Source organism: Oryx dammah, unplaced genomic scaffold (assembly GCF_014754425.2).
Source record: "Oryx dammah isolate SB20612 unplaced genomic scaffold, SCBI_Odam_1.1 HiC_scaffold_18, whole genome shotgun sequence".
NCBI classification, from domain to species: domain Eukaryota; kingdom Metazoa; phylum Chordata; class Mammalia; order Artiodactyla; family Bovidae; genus Oryx; species Oryx dammah.
The window spans coordinates 26,717,643-26,731,050 of record NW_024070202.1 but is presented as its reverse complement, the minus strand read 5'-3'; positions in this window follow the sequence as shown (position 1 = coordinate 26,731,050).

Sequence of the window (13,408 nt, the reverse complement as noted above, 5' to 3'; positions counted from 1 at the left end):
TTTTTTTTTTTTTTTTTTTTTGCTTTTGGTGACTCAGCTTTCTTTATAGTCCAGCTCTCACAACCATACATGACTACTGGAAAAACCAAAGATTTGACTGGATGAGCCTTTATTGGCAAAGTAATGTCTCTGCTTTTTAATATGCTGTCCAGGTTGGTCATAACTTTTCTTCCAAGGAGTAAGCATCTTTTAATTTTATGGCTGCAGTCACCATCTGCAGTGATTTTGGAGTCCCCCAAAATAAAGTCTGCCAATGTTTCCACAACTGTTTTCCATGAAGTGATGGGACCGGATGCCATGATCTTCCTTTTCTGAATGTTGAGCTTTAAGCCAACTTTTTCACTCTCCTCTTTCACTTTCATCAAGAGGCTCTTTAGTTCCTCTTCACTTTCTGCCATAAGGGTTGTATCATCTGTATATCTGAGGTTATTGATATTTCTCCTGGTGATCTTGATTCCAGCTTGTGCTTCAACCAGTCCAGTGTTTCTCATGATGTACTCTGCATATAAGTTAAATAAGCAGGGTGACAATATACAGCCTTGATGTACTCCTTTTCCTATTTGGAACCAGTCTGTTGTTCCATGTCCAGTTCTAACTGTTGCTTCCTGACCTGCATACAGATTTCTCAAGAGGCAGGTCAGGTGGTCTGGTATTCCCATCTCTTTCAGAATTTTCCACAGTTTCTTGTGATCCACACAGTCAAAGGCTTTGGCATAGTCAATAAAGCAGAAGTAGATGTTTTTCTGGAACTCTCTTGCTTTTTCCATGATCCAGTGGATGTTGACAATTTGATCTCTGGTTCCTCTGCCTTTTCTAAGACCAGCTTGAACATCTGGAATTTCATGGTTCATATATTGCTGAAGCCTGGCTTGGAGAACTTTGAGCATTACTAGTGCATGAGATGAGTGCAACTGTGAAGTAGTCTGAGCATTCTTTGGGACTGGAATGAAAACTGCCCTTTTCCAGTCCTGTGGCCACTGCTGAGTTTTCCAAATTTGCTGGTATATTGAGTACAGCACTTTCACAGCATCATCATTTAGGATTCGAAATAGCTCAACTGGAATTCTATCACCTCCTCTAGCTTTGTTCATAGTGATGCTTCCTAAGGCCCCCTTGACTGCACATTCCAGGGTATCTGGCTCTAGGTGAGTGATCACACCATCATGATTATCTGCCACACATTACATTCTTTTAATTCTCATGATCATCCTCAAGGTAGGTGTTATCACCGTTTTACAGAGGAAGAAGCTGAGACTTAGAAAGTATAACAACTCTAGATTACACTGCAAGTAGGCAGACATCTTGAGCCCATATATCTGTATGACTTCTTGACCTGCCTTTCTGCCGGTTATGGAAATCTTAGAAAATCTGATGAAAGCAGAAGCTTCTTCCCTCTGATTAAAAAAAAACAAAACAGCCCAAAGGCTTATAGCCATCGCATTTTACAACTGCAGGAATTTTGTGACCACCCCCTCCAGAATCCATGTATGAATGCCTGTGGGTGTGTTGACACATTAAGAGCAATGAGCCAGTTTTCAACAAAATAACCTTGAAATGTATGTTAGCTTTCCAGGTTGTCACAATATGGTGCTATTCGTCAAACATGTCTGTAGCTCCAGCTTGAGAACACACTCAGAACCTATTTCCTGGACACGAAATCAGTCCCAGTTATTTACTTTTGTTTTCTCCCAAGAGTATTTCTTGTCGTGCTTTGTTCATTATCTTTGGTTGAATGACTTTGGGCTATTTTTGAAATTGCAAACCATTCTCAGAAGAGTCCATCATTAAGGAAATCCAGAGACTGTGCAGTAGGCTCTGAAAGAAACCCTAAGGGGGGTTTTAGAAGGGATCCTGTCCAAGGTTAAACCATGAGATGAGGAACTCTTCTCAAATACGACCATGTGTTGGTTACATGTGCTGACTGTGGTTATTATTTTAAGGACAGTGATGCATATGTCAGTATATATGCCATTTAAAAATATTACTTTGAAGATATACTAAACTTGATTGTTTCAAGTTATCTAGTAAAGTTACTTGCATCAAGATTATTGGAAATATCTAGATTGTTGTCACTTGTGTAGGTACAATTTAGTGTCACTTTAGAGACACGGTTCGATCCACGTAGCAGGAAGATCCCCTGGAGTAGGTAATAGCTGCTCACTCCAGGATTCTTGCCTGGGAAGTCCCACGGACAGAGGAGCCTGCAGGGCTACAGTCATGGGCTCACAAAGAGCTGAACACGACTGAGCATGTACTTGCAAACTGTCTTTGCAAATCTAATCCTTCAGTGAACCTGTGTAGAAATAGTATATATCTCAGTCACGTGACTTGTTTGTTTCTATAATCTGGTTAATTTTTTTTTCTGTTAAAATCTGGTTAATTTTCAATGATCTGAGAAGTTACTGAATAATTATACCTAAATGAATGGTTAAAAATGTTTTCTTATGGCAGTTTTCACTGTATTGTCTTTGTTTCTAAAGGCAGACTGAAATGTCATCCATTCTAAAAATTACTTTTGTTTTGGGAATATGATGTTACTCTCTGGATCATTGGCTCTAGTTCTAGAACTGTCTGAACTCACTTTGGATGTTTAAGTTATCAGTTGTATTGACTGGAAAATTGCTTCTTTCTGACCACATACCCATATGGTGCTTAAAAGCCAGAAAATGTTTATTTTGTACATAGATGTTGGTTAGTGGAAGGGTATGATTAAGATTTCCACAGTCTCATTTTATCCTCCATCTCACTTAAATGGTGACTGACATTGTTGATGTGTGTCTGTGCCAACATCATGGGCTCCCCTTTTTGAATGGGCTTTAGGGCTGCAGAAGTGGTTATACTTTTTACATTCCAGTTTGAATGTTTGAAGCATGATTCTCACCTTTTCAAAAAATTTCTTCCTCCTTCCCTGCCTCCCTCTCTCCCTTCTTTCCTTCCATTCTGTCTGCCACATGGATAAACCCATTCACAAGTTCTTACGGGCAATACAATCCCATCACACAACTCCATTGTTGGGTCATTGATAAGATAGGCTTTGGTGCACATAGCTGTTTCAAGTCCAGGTACTTGTTCTAATACTATCACTTTCTTTCTCGTAGAGATAGTGATTTCATTGTACTATGGCTGATGACCATTGACTTAAGACAGATGATGTCCTTCGTATTTCCTCGGGACATTTAGTGTTGGTTCCTTGGGCTTCCCTGGTGGCTCAGAGGATAAAGTGTCTGCCTGCAATGCAGGAGACCTGGGTTTGATCCCTGGGTCAGGAAGATCCCCTGGAGAAGGAAATGGCACCCCACTCCAGTGCTCTTGCCTGGAGAATCCCATGGAGGGAGGAGCCTGGTGGGCTACAGTCCATGGGGTCGCAAAGAGTCAGACACGACTGAGCGACTTCACTTCACTTCACTTCCTGCTACTCAAGATGTGATCTGGGAACCAGCAATATCAGCATGATCTGGGAGTTTGTTAGAAAAGCAGAATGCCAGGCCCCACCCTAGATCTGCTGAATTGGTATTTGTGTTTTAATAAGACTCACTCGTGATTTGCATGCACATCAGAGCTTGAGTGGCACTGGTTTAGATAGTTCTACATAAACTCAAAGAGTTGGACACGACTGAACGACTTCAGTTCACTTCACATAGGCTCAAATACAAAGAAATTGCAGAAAATGCTGAATTGCCATATTTGGGGTGATGGATGATAGAAAAAAAAACTGCAAGCAGACTGAATAAACACAACTTTATTTAGCAAGCAGTGGGTATAAATACGTGAAATGGTTAAATTCCAGATATTTGGCTTATTCTCTTTATCCTTTGAAATTGGTTATTTTTCCATTTCCATTGCCTTTCATGTTAAGTTTGGGCTCTGTTCTGACTCACTGACTAAAGCTCATTATCCGAATCAACATTTTAAATTTGCTTCTCTTGGGAGTAAGATTTTGTGGTTTCATCTCATATGAAACCACAGGTCTTGTGAAGTAATCTAATTTCATCCCAAGTTAGTAGCAAGGATTAAGGATGCGACCAACTGACCAAAAACATGTTGTAAACACAATATGCAACCACAGGTCTGGATCAAAAACTAAACATTCAGCCTAGAAATTTACTTCCCAATCTGCAGAACTCTGTAGATCTAGCTGGAGCTCCTGCTAGCATTCTGCTATCGCCTGAGCTATTGTTTGGTGGGATGTTGAAATGGGTCCCTCTTCTCTCTTACTCTCCTGGTGGAAGAGAAAGTGGTATAAGCCTTGTAGAAGGCAATTTTGGGAACATGTATCAAAAGCATTCAAAAATGCATATGCTATGATCTAGTAATTCCACTGCTAGAAATGTATTTTCAAATAATCATATATATGGATTTGTAAGTGAAATGGTATGTCAGTTCTATAACAACATGGCTAGAATATCTATAGGAGACTAAAGAATGCTTCTGCTTCTGCATCACGGGCAGCCCTCTGTCTCTGTCTGCTCTCTGCCCAGCACTCCACCCACCCCCACCCCCGACCCCACCTCAATCTTGCCCCTCAAGACTTCCTCAAAACCATGGACGTTCTTATAGAAAATCATCTGCTACCACTTAGGATTCAGTTTCCTCACTGGGCACAAAGTTTAGGATAAAGGCAGTGTTTCTTAGAATATTACCTATATAGATGACCTGAGTGAGAAACATTTTGCCTGCTTGTATGAAACAAAGATTTCTGGGCCTGAATTATTGCAGCATCCTGTGAATAAAAAGTTATTTTCTTTTTATGCAGAAGAAACTAAGATTCAGAGAGACTTTCATTTTACACTTGTTGAGAGGTAGAGCTGCAGTCTGAACCCACTTCTGTGGATTTAAGGGCTCAGACAGTAAACAGTCTGCCTATAATGCAGGAGACCTGGGTTTGATCCCTGAGCTGGGAAGATCTCCTGGAGAAGGGAATGGCAACCTATTCCAGTATTCTTGCCTGGAGAATCCCGTAGACAGAGGAGCCTGGCAGGCTACAGTTCATGGGGTTGCAAGACTGAGGCACACACACATACACACGCTTTAGGTGCTGGACAGACAGACCCCTGTCCTTCTGAGGTCACATCCTAGCAGGGGGGACTGTGAAGACTATTGTCACGTGCCTCATGTGGTTCCTTAGAGTGGCTTTTTCGGTGAAAATATTTTGAGAATCTTTACGAAATAGTGAAAGATCTGGTTTTGACTTTTCTTGTCATTTTTTGAGTTATGGAGAATGAGAGATACGGCTCTGCACATATTTAATATTCAGTAGCTACTGAAAAGTGCTATGTCTTACTTTTAAATTACAGACCTCTCTAGTACTATTGCTCTGCTTAGAAAGATGGTGCTGTTCTGTGAACTGGAACGAGACTGACTCCCGTTCTGTGGGTTACGTTCGCTCTGATGTATGAGCCTTGTTTCCTTATTCCAGGGAAGTCTTGTTTCCTGGCTGGTAGTTGCAGATTTGATACTGCCTTCAACCTATGCTGCTTTTATCTCCTTTAAACTCTTTGAACTGATTCCTGTTAGGAAAAAATAAATCTCATTTAAAGTATTAGTTAAAGAAGTACACCTATTGAGCACTTCTTATATGCCCAGCACTGGACAAAGTGGGGGGAGCAGTGGTGGGGCTACCGAGTGAGCTAAGCACCCAAGAACTAGTGTCTTTATGGATTCAGATCACTTTCTCAGTACAGACATGCCTCATTTTGTTGTGTTTCACATTTTTATATATATATATATATATATATATTTTTTTTTAATGAATTGAAGGTTTGTGGCAACTCTACACTGAGCAAAAACTATATGCTGTGTGTGTGTGCTTAGTTGCTAGGTCATGTCTGACTCTTTTGTGACCCCATGGACTGTAGCCTGCCAGGCTCCTCTGTCCCTAGGATTCTCTAGGCAAGAATACTGAAATGGGTTGCCATTTCCTTTCTCCAGGGAATCTTCCTGACCCAGGAATCGAACCCTCATCTTCTGCATTGCAGGTGGATTCTTTACCACTGAGCCACCTGGGCAGCCCAGATGCTCATTTACCATTAGGAAAAACCCAAGGGCCCTTAAGAATTGTGCTAAAATCTACTCAGTCTGTGCTTTATAAATGGAAGAACAAAGCCAGGATGACAGCACATCTGTTTACAAGACGGTTTACTGACTATTTTAAGCCCACTCTTGAGATCTACTGCTCAGAAAAAAAAGTTTCCTTTGAAAATATTACTCTCATTAACAGTGTACCTGGTCACCCAAGAGCTCTGATGGTTAATGTTGTGCGTGCTAATGAAATAGCACCCATGGATCAAGGAGTGATTTCAATTTTCAAATCTTATTCTTTAAGAAATAGATTTTGTAAGAATATAGGTGCCTCAGGTAGTGATTCTTCTGGTGGATCTGGGAGAAGTAAATTCAGAACCTCCTGGAAAGGATTTACATTCTAGATGCCGTTAAGAACATTCATGATTCGTGGGAAGGGGTCAGAATATCAACAATAACAAGAGTCTGGAAGAAGTTGATTTCAACCCTCATGGATGACTTTGAGGGTTTTAAGACTTCAGTGGAGGAAGTAATTGCAGATGTAGTAGAAACAGCAAGAGAACTAGAATTATAAGCGGAACCTGAAGATGTGACTGAATCGCTGCCATCTCATGATAAAACTTTCACGAATGAAGAGTTGCTTCCTTATGGATGAGCAAAGAATATTATTTCTTCAGATGAAATCTACTCCTGGTGAAGATGCTATAAACAGTGTTGAAATGACAGCAAGGGACATAGAATATTGCATAAACTTAGTTGATGAAGCAGTGGCAGACCTTGAGAAGATTGACTCCAGTTGTGAAAGAAGTTCTATGGGTACAATGCTATCATACTGCACTGCATGTCGCAGAAAAATCATTTGTGAGTCTATCAATGTGGCAAATTTCAGTGTTTTAAGAAATTGCCACACCTACCCCAGCTTTCAGCAACCACCACTCTGATCAGTCAGTTACAATCAACATCAAGGCAAGACCCTCCACCAGCAAAAAGATTACAACTCACTGAAAGCTCTGATGATGTTTAGTATTTTTTAGTAATAATATATTTTAAATTAAGGTTTGTATATTTTTTCAGACATAATGCTTTGCACACTTAACAGACTATGGTATTGTGTAAACATAACTTTTATATGCAGTTGTTCAGTCACTCAGTTGGGTCCGACTCTTTGAGAGCCCATGAATGGCAGCACAAAGACTTCATGTAACCAAGTTTATTGTGATATTTGCTTTATTGTGGTGGTGTGGAACCAAACCTGTCATGTCTCCAAGGGGTGCCTATAGTCTGCTTTTAAATCCTTTCTCCATTTTGCTAAGATTTGATCTAAAATTTAGTTGATTAAGAAAATGAGCAATTAAGGTACGGTTTTGTATATCTATCTATCTATCTCATTGGAAATGCAGCAGGTGACAGCCTGCATAATTGAAAGTGTTCCTTCCAAGGAGAAGACCCACAATAGGTTAATTCCCAGTGTTAAAACTGTGGACCCATTTTGGGGGGGGGTAAGTTTTGTTAAAGGGTCTGGTTGCTTTGGAAATCCTGCCTTACTATTTACTGCTCTTTCATTATATTTGATCTTCAATTTTATGGGCTGCTTTGGTTAGTGATGGTAACACCAGAGAATTATGTAGGCTTCAATAGGATGAAAGGAGGAATGGGACTGATTAAGAATAAGTCAGCTTTTTCCTATACGGGGAGGAGGGATAGTGAAGCAGCAACACGTCCTTAAAATGACTCAGTAATTTACTAGGGCATTTTGAAGCCTGGCTAAAAATTAACAAATTGATCTTAATGCATCTTGTCTCATTTCGTTGGAAGGTTGCCCAGTGCCTTGAGATGCTGGTTAATGGGCTCAAATGAGAATCTCTACCAAATGGCAGTCATCTAACATTGGAAAACCATCTCTCTTTGCTATTGCTTATAGTGAAGCAAAGACAGAGCAAGGTGGGCCCTTCTCTAGGATGATTTTCACAAAATTTACATTTTGATTTATTGACCACACAAAGAAGCAATCTCCCAAGTGTTGCTACTGCATCTGAGATTTGTCTCACTTGAGATTATAAATGCCTTTGCTGAACACCAGCTCTATCTACTGGAGAAGGCAATGGCACCCCACTCCAGTACTCTTGCCTGGAAAATCCCACGGATGAAGGAGCCTGGTAGGCTGCAGTCCATGGGGTCGCTAGGAGTCAGACATGACTGAGCAACTTCACTTTCACTTTTCACTTTTATGCATTGGAGAAGGAAATGGCACCCCACTCCAGTGTTCTTGCCTGGAGAGTCCCAGGGACGGGGGAGCCTGGTGGGCTGCCGTCTATGGGGTCACACAGAGTCTGACACGGCTGAAGTGACTTAGCAGCAGCAGCAGCTCTATCTACGCCCATTTAAGTAAATTAGATTAGATTTAAATTCTAAGTCTCTGTGAACTGCTTAAGTTCACCATCGTGAAATGGAAGAAACAAGACTAGGAAGCTGGCCTGACCCTGTGGTCTGCTAGCATGGTTAGGTCATGGCTCTGTCTTTGTCCTGTTCATTCTTGCTGGAGGAGCTGCTGTCCTTTGGCTCTTTGTCATATCCCCATCAACAAATCAAGGGGCCTCTTGTGAATATTCATTCCCTAATGAGTGTTTCATCTGCTAGGACACCAGTTATGCATCATTTTGCATGTATCGTCACTTTATATGAAAACTTATGATATCAGGAACCATTCAGTTAGAAATGGCCCTCAAAATTCCCAGTCAAATCCATGCCTTTCCATTTGGCTCTATAGCCCCACCTTAGGCTCTATTCCTTACCTGAAGACTTTGAACTAGAATGTGGAAGAGTCGCACCAAGTCTCTTCCCTTTGCTTATCACTGTCTACTCCCCAAGCGTTGATCACACCCCTTCTGTTTTATTCATTTCCTCAACATACACACATATACACGCACACGATGCACCCTCTACCATTGCTAGTTATTATTTTTAAGTAGGATAACTTGCTAATACTTTTCAAGCAAACTTCTAGACATATCTTGAAAGTGTCAAAACATTTCTCAGTATTCCTAGTCAACACATCCATGCATCATATATTAACAGTATTTTTTTTCCAGTGACCTGTGTTTATGGCTACCATTTTAGTTTTCAGAGAAATGGTATATCCTGCTTTTTCAATTCACATTTCATGGATTTACATAAAATGTCATTGCTTGTACGTGGTTAAAATAATGGCATCAGAATTTGCAGTTTTGAGAACTAAGAACAAGTGACAACAAGGCACTTCGGAGTGAACGTGTGCAAGGATAGCAGAGGGGAATACAACAGCAGTAAGTGATCAGTATTCCACGGACGTCAGCAGGCATTAGGTAATCTCGTGGCTTGATTAAGAGAAGACTGGCTAAGAGAGCTGTAATAACTGTGAATAACATTTATGCAAGGTTTATTCTGGGCCAAGCCCTGTGTTAATTACTTAATATAATCTCTCATCTAACCTTTAAGGTAACTATGAAAGTTAGACATTAGTACCCCCATTTATGTAAGGGAAAACTATTTCTGCTAAGTAGCTTGTCCAAGATCAAAATGCTAGAAAGTAACAGTTAAAAAATCCCCTAGCTCTCTCCAGAGACCTGATTTTTAACCATCTTGCTATATCATAGTAATTTGTTGACTAACAACTCAAAAATATTATAATTACAGAGAGAATGCAGATATCACTAAAAAGGCTCCATTTTACTAAAGAAATCATTTTCTCTACTTAATGTCCATTTGTTGTCACTCCTGTTACATGGATTCACAGGAAAAGTTTTGTTGAAGGAGCCTGGAAAAATACAGGCAGTGACTTTGGAGTTCTGTATGAACGAGGGCAAATAGACCAAATGTCTCCTCCTGCTCTGAGTTATTCATTAGAGCATTTCCAGTTGAGTAGTGAGTGGTGCCACGTTTAATGTAGCCTCAGGACTTCCATGAGGTCTATTAGCTTGCACTTTCCTAAGTTAGGAACACAAAGACTTTATGACAGGCATTTGTTTTCTTGTGGTTCTTTGTACTGTTGCTCCGCTCTGTTAGTTTAAGTCCTTCAGTTTTGATGAAAGCTTTGATGTCTGATTAGAGAGGATAATTAGGATAATTAGGGGAGGTTTGTGGCTTTTATTGGTCATTTAGACAGTGACATGTTTATGGCTAAGCTATGGGATCAACCATATTTCATATTTATATATATATATATTTACATCTCTTAGGTTTAGGAAAGAATATTCTGAAAATAAGTTGAAAGTAGAAAATTGACCTTGACTTTAGAAAATTGACCTTGACTTTAGAACATAAGTCTTGGAGTAAGCCAACCATTTGTTTTGGGAGGTTTCTAGAGCTGATGAAGAAAACTGTCTAAAAGTCCTCATCCTTCGTGAATCAGCTGGTGCTATTGCTCTGCACTCTATTTAATCAAGTCAAGATAATTCTGGGTTTAATAGATTTTTGGAATCTCCTGTACCTAAATGGAATGCTTTTGCCTTAAGTGAATTTGACACTCAACTCCCTAGAGTACCTTTATCATCAGCATGTTTTCTTCACACCTTTTGCATATTTTCATGCATTAGGAAGTCACTTCTCTTGTGACTTTGAGTGTTGACATAGATTACATAGTTTATCCAGATCAGCCTCTCCTTCCCCTGGTGATGTGCTGCTAAAGGTCTAACAATGGGCTCTTAGTGGGAAGAGACTTGGCCCTGATCAATAGCATTTGGTGATGTACCTGGTAAAAAAAAAAGTCTTCCCTTCTGGCCTATGTGAGGCACCACTGTGGTTGGGTTGGGAAGAGATGTGAACAGTCAGTTCTCACTAGGTAATTTGAGCAGGCAATCTATCCCTTATCAAGTAGCACAATTGTGTGAGTTCACTTCTGATGTTGACCGGTGGGAATGCAATGAAAAGTTGCTCTGGGGGAATTCCTGGGGGTCCAGTGGTTAAGATTCTAGGCTTTCACTGCTCGGGCCTTAGGGTCCATCCCTGGTCAGGAAACAAAGATCCTGCAAATGTGGCATGGCTAAAAAAAAAAAAAAAAAAAAACAACAATTTCCTCTGGCAGTGTGTCCTTACTGAGTTTTCAAGCTATTTCTTCTCAACTCTTTTACTTACATACTCTTGAGAGTCCTGTGGACTGCAAGGAGATCCAACCAGTCCATTCTGAAGGAGATCAGCCCTGGGATTTCTTTGGAAGGAATGATGCTAAAGCTGAAACTCCAGTACTTTGGCCACCTCATGGGAAGAGTTGACTCATTGGAAAGGAGTCTGATGCTGGGAGGGATTGGGGGCAGGAGGAGAAGGGGACGACAGAGGATGAGATGGCTGGATGGCATCACGGACTCGATGAACGTGAGTCTGAGTGAACTCCGGGAGTTGGTGATGGACAGGGAGACCTGGCGTGCTGCGATTCATGGGGTCGCAAAGAGTCGGACACGACTGAGTGACTGAACTGAACTGAAGTGAAAGATTTCATTTTAGAGCTTATCTGTGTGTAAGTGTGTATATGTTTTTTTTTTTTTTTGTGTGTGTGTGTTTGTGTGTATATATACACACATATATTGGTGGTGGTGTTTAATCACTAAGTTGTGTCTGACTCTGCGACCCCACGGACTGTAACCTGCTAGGCTCCTCTGTCCATGGCATGTCCCAGGCAGGAATACTGGAGTTGGGTTGCCATTTCCTTCTCCAAAGGATCTTCCCAACCCAGGGATCGATTCTGCATCACCTGCACTGGCAGGCAGATTCTTTACCACTGAGCCACCTGGGAAGCCCACACATATATATAAACATACATATGCTATTTATATGTATTAAAATTGATACTCTGTTTCAGGTTTTCATTTTGGGTTTTGTCATACCACATTTTCTTAATGTTTTCAAGAGTCTTGGGTCCTGTCTCTTTAACTTTATTACTCAGCCTCCTGAGTAATAAAATCAGTAGTCCATCAGTAATAAAATTGTCTTAAGAGCCCCTCACTTTCAACTCTTCTTCCAGTATATCCTCACAGATTTTCCTAGTGGAAACTTACTGTGGTGGGATAGACTTTTCTTTTTTCTTTTTTTTCAAGAAGGGAAACAATGCAAATATGACACCAGCCAGTTTCATGCAAGCTCTTCCTAACCTTTGAACAGGATTTCAAGTGCAAGTAAGATGATTCTATTGATCTTTTAATGATAGAATGAAAGGGGGTTAATTTCTCTTGAAACATCTCCGGTTTTTTATGGCTATCATGGTCTGAAGTTCCCTGTGTTACACTGGATACCATCATCAGGATGAAACATGGAAAAATACTACCACCCACTGGTCCTTCCTCCTCAAGACAAGATTTCCAAACGTTAGATAGGTTGGCTCTTCTTCTTGGTCCCTTTACAGTTGGTACAGGTAGTGACCGCAGTAGTCAAAATGAAGCTGAGGGTCAAACTTGGAAAATCCCTTCTGTCTCACACATATAGAAATGATAGATGAAATACCACAAAGCTCAGAAAACAAACAAAAAAGGACAAGTAGCCCCAAGACAAAATAAATATTTTGGGGGCCTCAGAATGTTGTAGAAATGCCTGAGAGTGAGCAGTGTGGGCGCTGCTGTCTCTGAAGTCTTCCTCTCATCTCACCTTCCCAACTCGGCTTCCCTGAACACCACGCTATAGCAACTTCTCTTTCTCCACCCAGACAAGCACTCACCCTCTTCTCTGCTTCATTTTTATCCTTTGCTGTTGCTGTTCAGTTGCTCAGTCATGTCTTTCTCTTTGCGACCCCACGGACTGTAGCATGCCAGGCTTCCCTGTCCTTCACAATCTCCCAGAGTTTGTTCGAACTCGTGTCCATTGAGTCGGTGATGTCATCCAACCATCTCATTCTCTGTCGCCCCTTCTCCTCCACTCCTCGATCTTTCCTAGTATCAGGGTCTTTTCCAGTCAGTTGGCTCTTCACATCAGGTGAATGAAGTATTAGAGCTTCAGCATTAGTCCTTCCAGTGAATATTCAGGGTTGATTTCCTTCAGGATTGACTGGTTTGATCTCTTTGCTGTCCAAGGGACTCTCAAGAGTCTTTCCCAGCACCACAGTCTGAAGTTCATTTTTATCCTTAATACTGATTATCCCTTAACATATTGTGTGCCTTATTAATTTATCTTATTGTCAGACCAGATTGTCAGGTTCAGGAGGACAGGGCTTTTGTCTTTCAAATATTTGTGAATGAATAACTGAATGATAACACATGTAATGCATTTATCAAAGTAGTAGCATGTGGTAAATGTCCAATGAATGTTGTTATTATTGTTAGTCTTATTATTAACATATAGTTCTTAGTGCTGGCAGAATCTGATGTTTCCTGTTTTCTACTTCATTTCTGTCTGTCTCCTCCGTCCCTCAGCTGCCTTTATGTCTGTTTAC